The sequence below is a fragment of the Balaenoptera physalus genome, assembly GCF_965194825.1.
Source record: "Balaenoptera physalus genome assembly, chromosome: 12".
Taxonomy (NCBI): Eukaryota; Metazoa; Chordata; class Mammalia; order Artiodactyla; family Balaenopteridae; genus Balaenoptera; species Balaenoptera physalus.
Genome location: NC_138897.1, coordinates 66,476,464 through 66,494,717, shown reverse-complemented (window position 1 = coordinate 66,494,717; position 18,254 = coordinate 66,476,464). Strand labels below are relative to the sequence as shown.

Here is an 18,254-nt window from a genome sequence, read left to right as displayed (position 1 = left end):
GTTGCTACTCCCACCTTTACCTTCAGCATCCCACCTCCCCCCACACCCAAAATCACTACAACAGGAATGTCTACTTCCAGTCCTTCCCAACTGAAAGCCTGTGGCTGGTACCTGTGCGAAATCTCTCTCCAGAGAAAACTGAAGATATAAAAAGTTACTTCTGCAATATCTAATAAAAACTATTAAAAGTATACAGCAAAAACCATACATCTAGAATTTTACTTTAGAACCCCCAAAAATTATAACGTTGAAATGAAATTTTTCACATAAAAAGAACAGTTATGACAGTTATAACTGAGGTAAAGCCAAAAAAAAAAAGTTTCATAAAACTAGACTCAAACTTAATAATTGCTTAAAAACATCCACTCCTCCAAAGAACTAGGATATGCACTGTTCTTAAAATAGTCTTTTCTGTTTTTGTACCACTATTAATCAGCACACATAATAATAATCATTCACCCATGCAAAGGGACAAAAACAATATAAGTAGGAAAGACAGATTGCTAAATTAAAGTCTCCTGAAATGAGCTTTTGAGAATAACTCCAATGATTTATTAAACTTGATAATATCAACACAGAAAAAGGGCTCGTCCAGAAACCCATAGCTTGCTTAACTAGTTCACAAGTTAAGCAAATCCAGTATTTATAAACTTTCTTTATTAAATACCAGGCTGTAAGTCACTGGAAGCAGCTTTTCCTCATTTTTACGGTTTTTAAAAATAATCTGTAAATTAAGTCTCTAACCCAAATCTCTACAAGGGAATCCAAACACTGGTTCATTAGTACCTCACATACTGAACACTAACCAGCATTAACCTACCTATTAAGTTGGGAATGTCCAACTTTGTAAGCAGTATTTGCACACGCAGTACATTCTTACTCTTCAAATTTTCTCAGAATTAAAGGACAAGAGTGTCCAGATCATAAGGGACCACCCCACACCATACATGAAGAGACGCATGCCAAAGCACATCATGAGGTTTCGGGGTACAGAGGACAGAAGGATGATCCTGAAAGACTCCTGCCGGGCAGGGAAGAGGGCAAGCAACTTACATACAAAGGATCACGATCAACTTGTCAACAGGAACACTGGAAACTTAAAGACAATAAAGGAATATCTTCAAACCTCTGACAAGACAGCTAGTTCCAAGGACCATTCAAGTGCACAGGTAGAATAAAGACATTCCAGACACACAGTGGCAAGGACTGTACTCCCCCCGTACACTTGTTCAAGAATCCTGATGCCCTGAAATGCGACCCTGATGGGTAGCAAGGAACCCCACAAAAAGCAGGCCTGTGACCAGCTAGTGACACAGTCCCTGTGACCCAGGGGAAGAAGGGCTCCAAGAACAAAGGGAGTCACAGACATCTGACTGCGGAAAAGAAGAGTAAGACCCGGTAAAGAACCGCTGGAGCTTTTGGAATATATCTGTCATGAGAACAGAGTAAAAGCAAATAAAAATAAGAGATAACCATTAACTCTAAGAAAAAGGGAAAGGTAGATGAGAACACGAAATTGTAGTCTACTGCCTGGCTCAGGGTTACACAGTATTTGTGTGATCATCACCATGAAAACGATGGGTGCTGACAGAATCAAACACCATGCAGGGCAGGATGATGCTGGAGAGCTGGGGGCACGGGGCCCGGCGAAGGTCTGAGACACCCAAATCCTCATCTACCCTAACACCTAGGTTAACACAAGATGTCCAAAACTGCTATCTTCAAAAACACAACTTAAGGATATTATTTAGATAAAGGAAATAAACACCAAAAAAAAATAGCTGAAAGGAAAAAACTAAGACCGAGAGAGGTGCAGGAGCGAGGCAGGGAACAGTGCAAGTCTTTAAACTGGGCTGGGGTCCCCGAGACCACCCGCAGGGTCGGCGATTCGCTAGATGGACTCACATCAGTCAGCACACAGTCATGCTCACGGCTGCGATTTATTACAGAGAAAAGATACGCAGCAAAAAAACAAAGGAAAAGGCACAAGCAACCAGCCACACGCTCCCGGGGGTCCCCGGGCAGTGGAGTCACAGGGACACGTGAGAAGCACCATGTGCTGGGCAGCTCCTCACTCACAGCCCGAGGTCCCCGTGGAGCCTGGTCACATCGGTGTTCTCCACCAGGCGGGTACCGAAATCCCACAGTCAGAAAGATGGCAGGTGTTCCGCGTAAACCACACTGTTTTACAAACTGCTGAGGCTCAGTAAGCTGCTCTTCTCATTTAGAGAAAGTTTTATATGCTGTAGGGAACAGGTATATAAAGAGAAATCCCCATCAAGGGATTTTTCTTAAAACATGAATATTACTATCCAAGAAAAAAAATGTTAAGTTTATAAACTGAGGTGAGACAAATAATCCTTCAGACGAGGCAGATAAGGTTTAGAGGGGTTTCCTATCATCCACAGTGAAATCCTCGCCATGCAAATATGTGCGAGGTTTATGGCGTGTGCCCCATGATGCAGCCCAGTATACACAGTTACAGGACTGACAGTAATTTCTCATGCACACTCCCACAGACCAACTGTCAGCCCATCAGGTTGTTACATAATTAGTCCTTTGAAATCTTCCAGCATTTGCTTAGGTCTATACTTCAACAGAGATTTTACTCTTGGGTTACTGTTTCTTTTCTGTACTCTCCTTATAGATCATCAAACTTAATCTTTATTTTAGTTTCTCCCCTACCCCCAGGGGCTTATCCAAACAAATAAACTTTCAATTAGCATCTCACATGCCACTCACAAAAATTCACTGAATGACATAGTGATTTAATGTTTTCCACTCAACATTCTCAGTGTCACTGATTAAAACAATATGCCTGAGATAAGATATGTGTGTAAAATCAGTTTAAAAGATGTGAAATTCCAAAGTTCATAATAATGAATAAGAACGTATGAATGTCTTTTTAAGGCTGACAATAACTTTTGCATGACTGATAAGAAAACAGAAAAATTCACAAGTTATTTTAGGACACTGATATAATGCAAAATGTAAAACTCAATGTCCAGATGAAACAGAAATCTAAAGGGCACAGATTATGTCCATTATTTAAGTGAATGTTCAAACTCAGGATCAGAATGCCAGGTGCTGGAAATGAGCAGCCAAAACATACAGGATCTAGCAGCCAGAAATAATCCCACCTTCTGCCTGGGATGAAAGGCTGGAGAGGACACAATTCAGTTCTACATACAGCTGTCCAAATCAAAGAGTACGTATGTGTATTAAGTATGGGGAGAAAAGTCCACATTGCCTTTACACAGAATCAAAGGTGCTATCATCAGCAGTCACCCTAATTCAGAGGACAAAAAAAAAGTTTTCTTATTAAAAAACCAGAATAAATATCATTTGGTATTTATCAGTAAAACAGCACATTTTTAAAGTAATGATATATCCTTTGGCTGGGCGGGGGAAGGGTGGTGTCTTTCCTGCCACATTTCATAATCACAAAATCTATTCTCAAGAAAACAGTAAATTAGAACTTAACTTGGGGGCGGGGGAGACCAACAAACGTTATTTAATAATTTTTAAAATGCACACCATTGGTTACAACAGAAACTGGGTAAAAGTATCTAGACCATGGTTCCCAGACAGTGCGCAGAGGCACCCGGAGCACTGTAAGCAAACTCATCCCGGCCACGGGGAGCTTACATTTGAGGGAAACAGCGGTATTCAACATCTGCCGGACGCTGTGCAAACTACCAGCTAAAAGTTGTTCAGTTTCAACGTTCGACTGTGCACATTCCTTTCAACAGCATACCTCTGTGAAGCTGGGTTTTCTGGGGTAGCTATGATTTAAAGAAAAAAAAAAATGAGGGACTTCCCTGGTGGCGCAGTGGTTAAGAATCCACGGGTTCGAGCCCTGGTCTGGGAAGATCCCACATGCCGCGAAGCAACTAAGCCCGTGCACCACAACTACTGAGCCTGCGCTCTAGAGCCCACAAGCCACAACTACTGAGCCCGTGTGCCACAATTACTGAAGCCCACGTGCCTAGAGCCTGTGCTCTGCAATGAGAAGCCACAGCAATGAGAAGCCCAATCAGTACCACAATGAAGAGTAGCCCCTGCTTGCCACAACTAGAGAAAGCCCACATGCAGCAACGAAGACCCAATGCGGCCAAAAATAAATAAATAAATAAATAAATAAATAAATAAATTTATTTTAAAAAATCAACATGAAAAAAGAAATAAGGGTGGTGCTGTCCAATCGGATTGCAAAGTATTATAAGCTGTGCGGTGTCCAATAGGAACACAAAGACCACTAACTTTAGTTATCTGAGAGTGAAATAATTTATTTTCTCTTTCAGCTTACGTGTACTATTCTTTCAAATGGTTACTAAATTGCCGAGTCATAAATACGAATTTAGTTGTGTGGGTCTAACAACATAATTCAGCATACTATTAAGCACTTCCATTAGGCTGACACCAGGTCTAAGAGCAAGATATGTATAAGATGAGGCTGAAATATCGTGTCACAAAAGAAAGACGTTATGGAAGATGCTTGGAATCAAGACAAAAGGACTCAGAAGTCAACTAGAAGAAGCTCCCACTGGCCAAAGATGGCAAGATGGGACTATATGAGCGCCAATAAAATTAATAACTGCCATGAACTAAAGTATCAAGTATATTTAAATCCATGAGTTCATAATGATACTCAAAAATAAAATTCACTGGTCACTTTGGAGGATGCTAGAGAACCATGTAATTATTTGGAATAACTGGTAAATGGGGTGGGGGGAAAGCAGTTATCCTGAATCTGCTATACAAAGTGTTGTTCAGCAAAGTTTCTTTTTATCAAAATCTTCCATCTAATAAATAAAGAAATAAAAGACTGTCACCACTTAATAAACAATTTAAAAATAGATACTGGCAACGATCAATGACTGCTAATAACACAGACAAAAAAGAGAAAATCACACCAGCCTCGCAAAAATAAACTAATGAAAACTTAATCTGATTAAGCCTCAAAATCTGAGGATATGCAATTTAGTTTCTTTAGTTAATACCAAAGAAAAAGAGAGGGGAAGGAGGAAGAGTGGGGGGAATGAACTTAAAAATTAAGAGACTTAAGACCAAAAATGAGAAGACAAGCCACAGACTGGGAGAAAATATTTGTAAAAGATATACCTGATATAGGACTATTATCCAAAATGCACAAAGAACTCTTAAAACTCAACAATAAGAAAACAAGCCAACTGAAGACACCTCACCAAAAAAAGATATACAAATGACAAATAAGCATATGAAAAGATGCTCTGTATCATATATCATTGGGGAATTACAAATTAAAACAACAAGGAACATGACTAAAATAAATCTAGATTTTTAAAAAATTATTTTAAAAAAAATTTGTTTGTAACTATGTGTGCTGACAGATGTTAACTAGACTTATTGTGGTGATGATTTCACTATACAAATATCAAATAATTATGTTGCATACCTGAAACTAATATAATGTTACATGTCAATTATACCTCAAATTTTTAAAAAAATGACCTTCAGAAAGAAACAAGATACCACTATACATCTATTAGAATGGCCAAAATTCAAAACACTGACAACACCAAGCGCTGGCGAGGATGTGGCGTAACAGGAACTCTTATCAGTGCTGGTGGGAATGCAGAACGGTGCGGTCACTTTGGAAGACAGTTTGGCAGTTTCTTACAAAACTAAATATACTCCTTCCATACAATTCAGCAATCATGTCCTTGGTGATTTTGGTATTTGCCCAAGGAGTTGAGAACTTATGTCCTTACAAAAACCTGCACATGGATGTTGATAGCAGCTAACTTATAGAAGTACGTTTATTCATGATTGCCAAAACTTGGAAGCAACCGAGATGTCCTTTGGTAGGTAAATGGATAAATAAATAAAACTGTGCTAGAATCCAAACAATGGAATATTATTCCACACTAAAAAGAAATGAGCTCTCGAGCCATGAAAAGACATGGAGGAAACTTAAATGCCTATCACTAAGTGAAAGAAGCCAGTCTGAAAAGGCTCCATAATGGATGATTCCAATTGCATGACATTCTGGAAAAAGCAAAAGTATGGAGAGAACAAAAACATCAATGGTTGCCAAGGGTTGGGGGAGGAGTGGGAGAGAAGGATGAACAGGCAGAGCACAGAAGATTTTTAGGGCAGTGAAAATACTGTATGATACCACAGTGATGGGTACATGTTGTTATAAATTTATCCAAACCCATAGCGTGTACACCAAGAGTGAACTGTAATGTAAACTATGGCCTTTGGGTGGCAATGCGTGTCAATGTCAGGTCCTCACTTGTAACAAACGTCCCATCTGGTGGGGGATGCTGATAATGGGAGAGGCTGTGCATGTGTGGGGCTGGGGGCGTATGGGAAATCTCTGTACCTTCCTCTCAATTTTGCTGTGAACCCAAAACTGCTCTAAAAAAATAGAGTCTGAATTAAAAAAAAAAAAAAAGTAACCTGAGGAAGCAAATTCTGATGTCATAATATGCTCATTTTCTTAAAATGCTAAACTTAGTTGAAAAATGTAGCATGGTATCTGCTACTTTTTAATTGCTTGTTACCATTCTAGGGGGATAACAAAATGGACTTCAGTGAGCTTTTTCTTCATTTTTATATTCACACTTTCTTCTCCCATAATTTTCCGCAGAAAGTCAAAGTTCTTTTTTTTTTAAGCCGTGCCACGTGGCTTGCGAGATCTCAGTTCCCCTACCAGGGACTAAACCCGGCCATGGCAGTGAGAGCCTGGAATCCTAACCACTAGGCCACCAGGGAACTCCCTAGAAAGTCAAAGTTCTTGATTCGCTCTTTCTACTTTGGAAGGAACAACTGAAAATTGCTAACATCTTAAAATTACAGCTTCAATTTATGAGTTTTCCTTAAAAAGCTTTCTTCCCAGTGGGGGGGAGGGGAGCTTTCTTCCCTCATCTCCCCCTCCCTCCTTTTTCTCAACAGTAGTTACTTATCCAAACATATTTATCTAAAGGCACCTATCACTGGCAGGTTGGCGAAAGAGCTTATTCATAAAAAGATTAAGGAGAAAGTCCCAATCACACAAAAACACTGTTTTTATAACTGACAAACACACCTCATTTTTAAACAATGGCAATGGCATGCAGTTTTATTCTCAACCTGTCACAATATCTGGCTTTCAATTTGTAGTGCCTTTGAATTAATTTAACCTTCAATTGAGAATGAAGGGTCATGCTTCATTACATCAAGGTATCAGCTCTGAAGCAATTCCAAATGAGTTCTACTAGCATTTTTGTTTTTAGTTACCTTTTAGGCAAAAGCTTCATATTTAAATACCTGTACAACGTTTCAAGGTGATCAGTTTGAAGGGCTTCACTCAAACTGATCAAATGTAAAGAAACAGGCCTAGTGCCTGGTACACAGTAAGCACTTGACAAATAAATGCCTTATTCCACAATTTACATCACTGTTTAGAACAGAATGTATACATGTTTACACATTCTTTGCCTGTATGTGTATAAAACATCTCTGGAAGAATATACAAGAAAATATTAAGGTGTGGTCTCTTCAGTGGTATCTTTAATGGCTGAGGAAAACACAATCATATTATTTCCATCTCACCCAGGCCCCCATTCCTCAGTAAAGAAACTGGGAGATACCCTGATGGAGAGAGAATACGGTAAACAGGAAGTAATACAGCACAGTCGTTGGCTTGACTAAGTACCATCACCCTTCATAGGCTGGGCTTCCTTATCTGTAAATACTGACATCTACCTGGCACGGCACTGCCAAGACTAAACAAAATGGTATTCCTGGTACTCAGTAAGTAGCTATAATAATTATTAATCAATATTCAACTTTGCTATTAACTATACAAAAGCAACACTATAAAAATATCTGGACAAAACTTGAGATTTTATAAACTACATCCTCCCCCCCATAAAAGTGTGAAAAAGGAAGAGTTTTACTGCTTTTTCCTTCCTTGACTCCCATTTTAAAAGACCTTCACAAAATCATAAGCACATTTTTAAAAACACCATAAACAAATGTAAGAAGCCAAGAAGAAACTTGGGAAAAAAATACTGGCACTAGACATGACAAATACTTTTCAAAATTAATTTTTAAAAAAGAAAAACGGCTGAGGATTTGAACATGAAGCTAACAAATACTTTTAAAACGAAAAAACAGGGAATTTAAAAGATGCTCTTTTTCACCCACCAATTTTCTAAAGATGAACAAGTTTGATACCCAACCATGGGAGGGTGTGAAGAAAGAGACACGTTCACACGCTACTGGTAAAAGTGTAAACTGTTACATTTAGAAGGACAATTTAGCAACACCTACCAAAAATTAATATTCTGACCTAGCAATTCACTGTTAAAACCTCAGCCCCCAAACACACAAAAGTAAGCAAAGCATTGTTTATGATAGCCAAAAAACCTTTATTACGTTGCATCTCTACAAGCACCTCAAATTCCTTAGGAAAAAAGCAAAGAACAGAGAAAGAGAAAATGCTAACCCAACTATATGCTGTCTACAAAAAATTCACTTGAACTATAGTGACAGAGGCAGCCTAAAAATAAACGGAGTACTAAATAAACAGATGGAGTGATGTAAAATGACAGCTTAAGGAACTCCAAAAGTTCACCCCTCCATAAAAGCACTTAAACTCAGTCAGAATCAACTTTTTCACAACACTGGAAACTAAGCAAAATCTTGCAGCAATCCAGGGAGTACTTATTCAAGAAAAACAGCTGAATCTTGCTTAAGAACATAGAACTTTGTGGTGTTTAACTTTCTCTAGTCCTATCCTGGGCTTCCCAGATCAGTGGCACCCTTGAAAATAACAGCCCACATTCCCAGCACTGGTTCAGCAGAACAAACCTCATTTGCAAACAAACTGAAATTATTATTCCAGGCTCCCTGGAAGACCTACCTGCTGAAAAGGCTTGCTTTCTCTCACCTAAATGCTGCTAACTCAGAACCCCCCAGGGGTAAGGCCACTAGGGGGCTGGCAGAGGTTTTAGCTGCTACCACCTGAAGCAACAGGTAACAGCTGGGGCAAACGCTACGACCAAAACCTTGAGAGGTGTTTTGGGGAACAAGGACCTTGAAGAGCTGCAACAAATTCCTGGAAATCTAGGAGAAACGTGTGCGCGCAGGGCTATGTACATGCTCAGGAGTTTTGCCAGACGAAGAATTCTGGTTAGCAGTTTTTTTCTTTCAGTACTTTGACTATGTCATCCCACTGCCTTCTGGCTTCTACAGTTTCTCATGAGAGGTCAGCTGATAATGATATTGAGAATCCCCGTATGTGATGAGCCACTTCTCTCTTGCTACTTTGAAGATTCTCTCCTTGTCTTTGTCCTTAAACTAGCTGATTAAGATGTGTCTCAGGTGGATCTCATTGAGTTTATCCTACCCGAGAAAGCCCTCCACTCTCACCTCTGGATGACCTTGACCGCTGCACAAACAGGAAATGAAAGGTAAGACAGAGTTGTAAAGTGGCTGAGTACTGAAGGTACACCCCCAAGAGATGCACAGCATCCCTCTGAAAATATTGGGAGATGTTTTTGGTACTAAATGTTTAAGGAAATCTCTGTCCAATCATTAGTTGAAGCCTCTGTTCTGTTAGCTTACTGGTCAGCTAATGACTGGACATTAGCAGCCAAAAGAATAAAACAGGAATAAATGTAACCAAGGAGGTGAAAGACGCGTACACAGCTAACTACAAAACATTGTTGACAGAAATTAAAGTAGACCTAAATAAACCCCTTATTAATGGATTGAAAGATTCAGTATCATTAAGACAACAATGTATTGCTGTAATTCAAAGTGATCTATAAATTCAAGGCAAAATTTCAACAGCCTTTTTTGCAGAAATGGAAATCTGATCCTCAGTTTAATATGGAATTGCAACAGGCCCTGAATAGCCACAAAAAAATAAAGAAGAACAAAACTGGAAGACTCACACTTCCTGATTTCAAAAGGTACTACAAAACTAGCATAACCAAAGCAATGTGGTACTGGCATTAGGATAAACATATAGACCTATACAGTCGATCTGAAGAGTCTAGAAATAAACCCCAACATCTACAGTCAACTGATTTTCAACAAGGGTGTCAAGACTATTCAATGGGGAAAGAATGGTCACTTCAACAGATGGGAACGGGATAATTAATTTCCACACACAAAAAATGGACCCAATCTCAGACCATATACAAAAATTCACTCAAAATGAATCAACATCTAAATATAAGAACTAAAACCATAAAACTCTTAGAAGAAAGCACAGTGTAAATCTTCAAGCCCTTGGATTTGGCAATGGATTCTTAGATATGATACCAAAATCATGAGTAACAAAAGAAAAAATAAATTGTACTTCATCAAAATTGAAAACCTTTGCCTTGGGCATTATCAAGAAAGTAAAAAGACTACCCAGAGAATGGAAGAAAATATTTGCATATCATATATACTGATAAGGGTCCAGCATCCAGAATATGTAAAGGAACATTTACAACTCAACAACAAGAAGAAGAACAACCCAATGTTAAAATAGGCAAAGGACTTGAATAACTATTTCTCCAAAGAAGATATACAAATGGCCAATAAGCACATGAAAAGATATTCAACATCATCAGCCACCAGGGAAACTCAGATCAAACCCACAATGAGATACCAATTCACACCTACCAGTATAGCTAAAATTTTTAAAAAAAGAAAATAACAAGTGTTGGTGAGGATATGGAGAAATCAGAGTCCTTACACTGGACAGTGAAATGGCGCAGCTGCTTTGGGAAACAGTTTGGCAGTTCCTCATACTGTTCAACATAAAAGTCACCACACGATCTGCCAATTCTACTCCTAGGTATATACCCGGGAACAATGAAAACATATTTCTACACGAAAACTTGCAAATTCACACTAGGACTATTCATAATAGCCACAAAGTAATGACAACTTAAATGTTCATCAATGGATGAATAGATAAACAAAATGTGGTATGACCAGACAGTGGAATATTACTCAGCAATAAAAAGTAATGGAGTACTGACACCTGCTACAATATAGACGGACCTTGAAAACATGATGCCGAGTAAAGACAGTCAGTCACAAATGATTACATATATGATTCCATGTACATGAAATGTCCAGAATAGGCAAAACCACAGAAACAGAAAGTAGATTAGTGGTTGCTAGTGAGTGGAAGCAGGGGGAATGGTGAATGGCTGACAATGAAGAAGAGGGGTAATGAAAGGTTCTAAAACTGATCGTAGAGGTGGTTGCACAACTCTGAATATATGAAAAACGACTTAATTGTTGTGCACTTTAAAAGGATCAATTTTATGTTATATGAATATCTCAATAAAGCTGTCATAAGAAAAGCAGGCTCAAGTCTTCGCCGAGTTAAAACTCCCTTCTTAACCCTTTATTACCCTCTGCTAACACTTCTTTCTATTCTTCCCTTCACAGCTAAGATTTGTTTATTCTTGAAATAACCTACATTTGCTTTCTCCACTCTCTGACCTCCCATTAACTCAACTCAAACTTAGCTCCCTCTCCAAATGGTAGCATTAAGCAGGATGCTAAGAAACTGCTCTCACTTAGTTATCAAATTCAACAGACTCCTAAAAATCCATGTTTCACTCGAGTTCTCAAAGCATTTGAAATATAGCTTCCTTTATTCTTATTTTTTCTGGAGAGGCAGTTGTGAAGTATAGCTTCCTTTTGAAATGATCCCATTTGGGCTTCTACAACATTGCATCATGATTTCTCAGCGTTTCTCGACACATAGGAATTTCCCTTTCCAGTTCTTCTTCTCTCTGGCTTCAAATGCTATTGCTCTGCATGGCCTATTTCCAGGACCATTCTCCATCAGTAAACTCTTCCTATGCCGTGTTACCTAAATCAAAGGCTTCAGGAACCACCTATAAGATAGCCTGATGACTCTCCTATCAAGACCTTTCTCTCGTGCTCCAAACCCACACACGAGCACTTCCACCTGGATGTTTTACAGATAACTCCTACTCAGTGTATCCAAAAGCTAAAATACTGTTCCTCCCCAGATTTGCTCCTCTTCCTGAATTCCCTGTCTCAGCATACTTTACCATTTGTTGTCTAGTCAATCACCTAAGTTAAAATCCAAGTCATCTTATCCTATTATTTCTCTCTCACTCCCTAAATCCAAGTGTCACTGAACCCTATTAATTCTGCCTCCTAAATATTTGTGCTATTAACTTATTCCTCTGCATCTCCACTGATCCTACCTTAGTTTAGGCCCTGTCACCTCAATTATTACAAAAACTCCTCACCAGTCTTCCTGCATCCTCCTTGTCCTCCCTCCATCCCTTCTGAAATCTATACTCTACAATACCAGAATGATCTTTCTAAAATGAAAACCTTATCATGACGCTTTCCTGGTTAAAATCCATAAGCTCTATTATTATCTATAGGAAAAGCCCTCAAGAATCCTCAGAATGGCACGAAGTAACCGAGGACTGATCTGTGCACCCTCATCATCTGCTACTTACCCTGTAAGCGCAATGCTACAGCTGCAGAGAACAACTTCCGTTCTTATAATGCTCTCTCTCCTCCTGTCCAACTTTCCCTTGGCCTTCCTTTCCTTTCCCAAGATTTCTGCCTCAGTCATGCCTAAACCTTCTTCGGCTTCAAGGACATAAAGTATAAAGCACCTAATACAATGCTTGACACACAGCAAGGAGTTACAATGGGTTGAGAGGCTTAGACCTCTTCTTCATCCTGTCTCAGTGACTCTTCTCTGCTTCGAGGTTAGGCTGACTTTACGTCACCTGTCTACAAGACTACTCCTAATTTGGTCTCTGCCTACGTCCCCAGGTTCACGTCTTGCCACCACCCTCGGCCCTCGTCAGCCGTACCTGCAGATCCTACAACTCACTCTGTTCAGACTCCCGCGCTTCTCTCACACGGCTCCTCCTGCCTAAACGCCCATCCTTTCTAAGCCTGTATACTCACTGTTCTCGTCCTCTCCCATACGCTTTTCCTGACCACTGCCGCTTCCTCAATCTCTCCTCCTCTTCCCTCAAGACATGGACCACTGCCTCCTTTGTACACCCACTGCACTCCCCGTCCTTCCTCCGCTCAAAGCAACCTTAAAAACATATTGTACTTGTGGAAGTTCAAGTAAGTGAGAAACTCTTACCACCCTGAAGGCAGGGGCACTGCCTCATCCATCTGTAAGTCTCCACAGTACCTGCTGCACAGAAATTACACTAAATGACCTGCATTTTTCCTTATTCCCTCCACATATACTAATCTAAGTTCCTATCAGAGATTTTTGTTCAAAAAAGAAAGAACATACTTTTGGGTTACATTCTGGGCCCAATCTCTCCTTGCCAAGCAAACACTTGTACAAATTAAAGTTAATATGCACTTTCTGATACCACTTCTATTTTTCTAAAGTAGGGGAGAAATGATCCCTGGAAGATCTAAAAGGAGAAATACTATTTTAAAGAGACAGTAAATTATGTGGCATAGCTTCAAGATACTGTTTAAAGAATTGCTTCCCAACGGTCACCGTTAAACTAGCCCACCTCGCTTACATCTATGGGTCACTTTGAAAAGTGGAAACCCTTCTACTAACTTCCTTCCTACCTCTACTACTTGCCAATACAGTTTACAGCAATCACTCATTCTCAGGAAGATAACTCAGAAAGGAATTATCAAGTCACCAAGATAACTCGGAAGGCAGAAAGTGAAGTTACCTTTCTCATTCCCAGGCCCACTTATTCATTTAGAAGCGCTGCCTCCGTGGCCAGCAAACCACAGGTGGGCCTGTTCCTTATCATCGCTACTTGAATATTCTGTGAACTACCGCCCAGCATGATGGACTGCCACCCAAAGTGCTGCAGCGCGGGGACAAGCCCGCTCCACTCAACAGAACGTTTAGTGAAAGCTCACCTAATGAGGCTCGTCGGTGTGTTAACTCAGCGTCCAAACGACGGTATTTGCACCTGCACGTTCAAAACCCCTCGAATTAACATTTTAATTATTTTCAAGCATTCGATCAGGCCTTAGAGGAAAGATGCTCTGCTTGCTCAAGACGGAGGCTCTGGAGTCATGAATCCCCACGCCTGAAGCAGCATAAGGACTTCAGGTAAGGCTGAGGTGTGGGATATCTAGCGAAACCTGTTTCACTCTCACAACGATAAACAAACACACGCACCCAGCTGACCTCCATAAGAGCCTTTGGGCGCCAGCCCGCTTGACAAGGAGTTGTGAAAAGAATTCCCAACTCGGCTCTGCCGGTGCCCTCGCAGCACCCAGGAGCCCCGCCGCTTCCACGAGCCCTCCCTCCTCACCGGGCGCGCACCGGAGACCCGTCAGCATCCCGACCGCGATTATGTAAAAGACCGAGTCCCTCTCCCCCGTCCGAGGCCCGGGCCCCGGGGAGGGCCCGGCTCCCCACCCTCCCCGCCCAGACCCAAGAGCCCCGGCCAGCGAGCGGGAGAAACGGGCAGGGCGGGCCGGAACCGCGGACAAGCCGCCAGAACCAGTCGCCCCCAGCAGCCACGCCCCCGCCCCGCCGTCCCGCCGCCCCGCCGCCCCGCCGCCCCGCGAGAGCCCGGCCCCGCAGCCGCCTGACAGACACCACGAGAAGGCGCGCGGACGGCTTCGGACAGCGGGGCCCCGCCGCGACCCCCGCCCGCCCCGCCACCCACCACCCGCCACCCGCCACCCGCCACTGACCTGCGCCGCCGCCGCGCGACCGCCCGCCGCCGCGGCCGCCTCCTGCGCTGCGCCCCCGGCCGGCCTCGGGCGCCCCATTCCCACCCCGCCCCAGCCTCCGCCTGTTTACAATGATTGGGACAGAACCGGGCGAGCCGGCCCAGCGCGCACGCGCACTCCCTCCTCCCGCTGCACCCGGCTTCCCGGGTCCTCCTCTCGGCTTTGACGGCCGGGGCTGTCCAGGGCCAGCGCCCTGTGCCCCCGCGCGGGGCACGCTGGGATGGGTAGTCCTCAGAAACCCAGCGCCCAGTTCTCAGGCGGCCCTCCGCCGGGAGCCGCACTACAACACCCAGGATGCACGGCGCCTGCCCGGTCGAGGGGCCAACTGGGGAGACCCGGGAGCGCGCGAGAGAACGCGCCGCGCCAGAGCTCCGCCGGCGCCTGCGCAGTTCCTGGTGGTCGGGGGCCGGGAGGACGTGCGATTACCTCGCGCGAGCTCCGCGAGCACGGTTAGGGGCAGAGCCGGCCGAGGTCCGGAGAAGAGCAGACGTTGTTCTGCCCACGCTCCGGGCAGCCTGTTCCCCAGCTACTGAGGCGCAGACCTTCTGCACCGCGGGCTTCAGCCCTAGCCAGTTAAACCGGCCCGGAGGCCGGCCCAGCCTCCGCTGGGTGGGGCTCTCCCCGGCCCGGGCTGGGAGGGGAGTCTAGCTTGGGGTGGGGACTTTTGCTGGGGGTTTGTATGCAGGAAGCGCCGTGGGCCTCCGAGGAGAAACTTGTCTATAACTCCTTATCGGGACTGGCCTCAGCATTACTAAAATGGGTGTCGACGAGGACCTCCCTCGGTCCTTGCGGCGCAGCGGGGCCCCCACCTTGTACCGAGGAGGTCCTGAATCAGAGCCGCCCTCTGCACGGTTAGCTTGCAGACAGAACTGGATCTAGAGGAAGATAGAAATGACCGCATTTCCTCCGGAAACCCTTCACAAAGGCTTCAAGATGTGTCCTGCTAATGCATGGCTGGAAATCAGGGATCTTTTTACGTGTTCTTGTCTTATAAAGTTTGGCAGTTTTATTAGGGGGATGATAAGATTGGGGATAGATGGGCCTTCCCAATCACTTCCATTCCTGCGTGCGATACTCTCTTTACAACTTCATTACATGTTTAGACTGACCTCTACTCCATCCTGCCCTGTTCCTCCCAAAGCAGCCTGCCTCCAGTCTGACAATAGGTCTCTCCCTTGTACCCATTTCCTACTCAGTCAAGTTCAGCCCGCTCCGCCTGACATTCAAGAAAAGCTCACAATTAGATACCAAGATGGTCTGTGTGTGGTGGCCATTGTTTTCTGACTTTTTGAAAAGCTTTCTTATTGCCCCTCTGGCAACAGAACCGTGTCCTCTGACCACTGGGATGGGCATGTTACCTTGCCAGGTACAATACTCTGCCTCTGGCAGCAATGATTGGGCCAAGGGATAGGCACTGACCCATGTCGGGCACTATTGAGCCCTTGCTGGAAATTGCTACATGGACACAGAAAAGGGAGAGAAGATAGCGTTTTACTGTGGTAACTGCTGATGGCCGTGTTATTCACAACGTAAAGAGGGCTTTCTGCAGCAGCAATGAATGAGGCCAAAACGGGAGTGTGGGGTTGGGGAAAGGAGGGGGAGAGAATCCGGGAGTTGTCAGCATTAAGACTGGCTTCAGCCTCAGAGGCCATGGTTTGTATAGCTCTTTTAAAGTGCTTTGAGGATGTGAACCTAGCTGGGTGAGCCAATGCAATTATTTATTATTATTTAGGGCTAATTTGTGTTGCCTAACACAAATTTGTTGGTTGCCTCCTGAGATTCATTCCTCCCATTTAAGCCATGCAGCATAATCGTTCCCTCTAGTGGCTGAGCCTTTCTGGGATGGTCCTGTAATCCAATCAGAACCAATGAGACCCACCGAGACTTGGGTTGGGGCTTCTAGTAAACTGCAGCATCCTTGCTCTTCTGGTATGGCATAAATTTATGAGGTCTGGAAAGGTGGCACCTGTTTTGCTCCTACAAGAAGAAAGCCTGAAGGGATAGGGTTTCGGAGAAAGGCACCAAAAGAGGCTGAAGACGAAGTCAGTACTGTCAAGTGTGCACTAGGAAGAAGAACCTTGGCGTTTGTTGCATCATTAGAGCTGCAGTCAAACCTCACCTGTCTGACCTGTCCTGTAGACGATCCTATAGACTGTTTAGAATTGTGAGCCATAAATTTCCTGTATTGTTTAAACAAGTTTGTATTGGGGGGTTTTCTGTGACTCAAAAGTCTAAAAGTCATAACTAATTCAGTTGGATTTCTTTTACTAAATGTTGAAAGGTCCTGACTAATACAGGTTCCTACTTAAAGAGAAACTGTGGAAAAGACTTTCAGCTATGGTTATATGACACAGTCAACAATTCCTCTGCACACAAAGCAAGTATAAATAAAATTGGACAAAACTGTCAAACACAACCGATTGTTTCAGGGCATTGGAAATCAAACACAATTTGAGAAACATCTATTCTTGAAAACTGCTAAAAATTCTAGTAGGAACTGTAGATGTCTGTGAACTTCTTGCCTGAGGCTGCTTCTTTCCTGCCCTGTTGCCCCAGAACTATAGTTTTTGTTGTTGTTGTTGTTGTTTTTAATTTTATTTATTTATTTATGGCTGTGTTGGGTCTTCGTTTCTGTGCGAGGGCTTTCTCTAGTTGCAGCAAGTGGGGGCCACTCTTCATCGCGGTGCACGGGCCTCTTACTATCGCGGCCTCTCTTGTTGCGGAGCACAGGCTCCAGACGCGCAGGCTCAGCAATTGTGGCTCACGGGCCTAGTCGCTCCGCGGCATGTGGGATCTTACCAGACCAGGGCTCGAACCCGTGTCCCCTGCATTGGCAGGCAGACTCTCAACCACTGCGCCACCAGGGAAGCCCAGAACTATCGTTTTAACTAGTGTAGGTGGGGCTAGCCAAGAAAACTAGCAGCTTTGCTGCTGGAGGGGGTGGACTCGATTTGTGGTGGGAGGTCAAACACCATGGCTTTGACAGCTGAAGGGAATATTATAATAGTGCATCTGCTATGGAAGACAGCATGGTGGTTGCTCAAAATATTAAACATAGAATTACCATTTGCTCCAACAATTCCCCTTCTGAGTATATACTCAAAAGAACTGAAATCAGAGACTCAAAGAGATATTTGTACATCCATGTTTACAGCAGCATTATTTGCAATAGCCTAAAGGTGGAAGCAGCCCAAGTATCCATTGATGGATGATTGGATAAATAAAACGTGCTATATGCATACAATGGAATATTATATAGCCTTTTAAAAGAAAGAATTTCTAACACGTGAAACAGAAATCATAAGAATAGAAAGGAGAAAATGACAATTCAGTTGCAGTTGGAGATTTAAAATTCCTCTTAGCAATTGATAGAACAAGACAAAGTCAACAAAGGTATAGAAAACCTGAATTACACTAGCAACCAATTTGAAATATTTCACAACTATAGAAGACCAACAACATCAGAATACACATTCTTTTCAAGCACAAATGAAACATTGTCCAGAATAGATCATATGGTAGGCCAC

At 42.9% G+C, this 18,254-nt stretch overlaps 1 protein-coding gene across 4 annotated transcripts in view; it reads right to left on the bottom strand.

Annotated features, from left to right (window-relative positions):
* The window catches only part of RALBP1 (ralA binding protein 1), a 42,735-nt gene extending 27,427 nt beyond the window's left edge, over positions 1-15,308 (bottom strand). For 2 of the 4 annotated variants that reach the window (XM_082418687.1, XM_082418688.1), the window contains exon 1: positions 14,689-14,845. The gene's annotated coding sequence lies outside the window, so the exon portion shown is untranslated. Of the gene's footprint in view, positions 1-14,300; positions 14,324-14,688; positions 14,846-15,153 lie in introns of those variants that run through there. The other 2 variants (XM_082418685.1, XM_082418686.1) reach the window with 2 other exon arrangements.
* Positions 15,309-18,254: the final 2,946 nt, after the last annotated feature.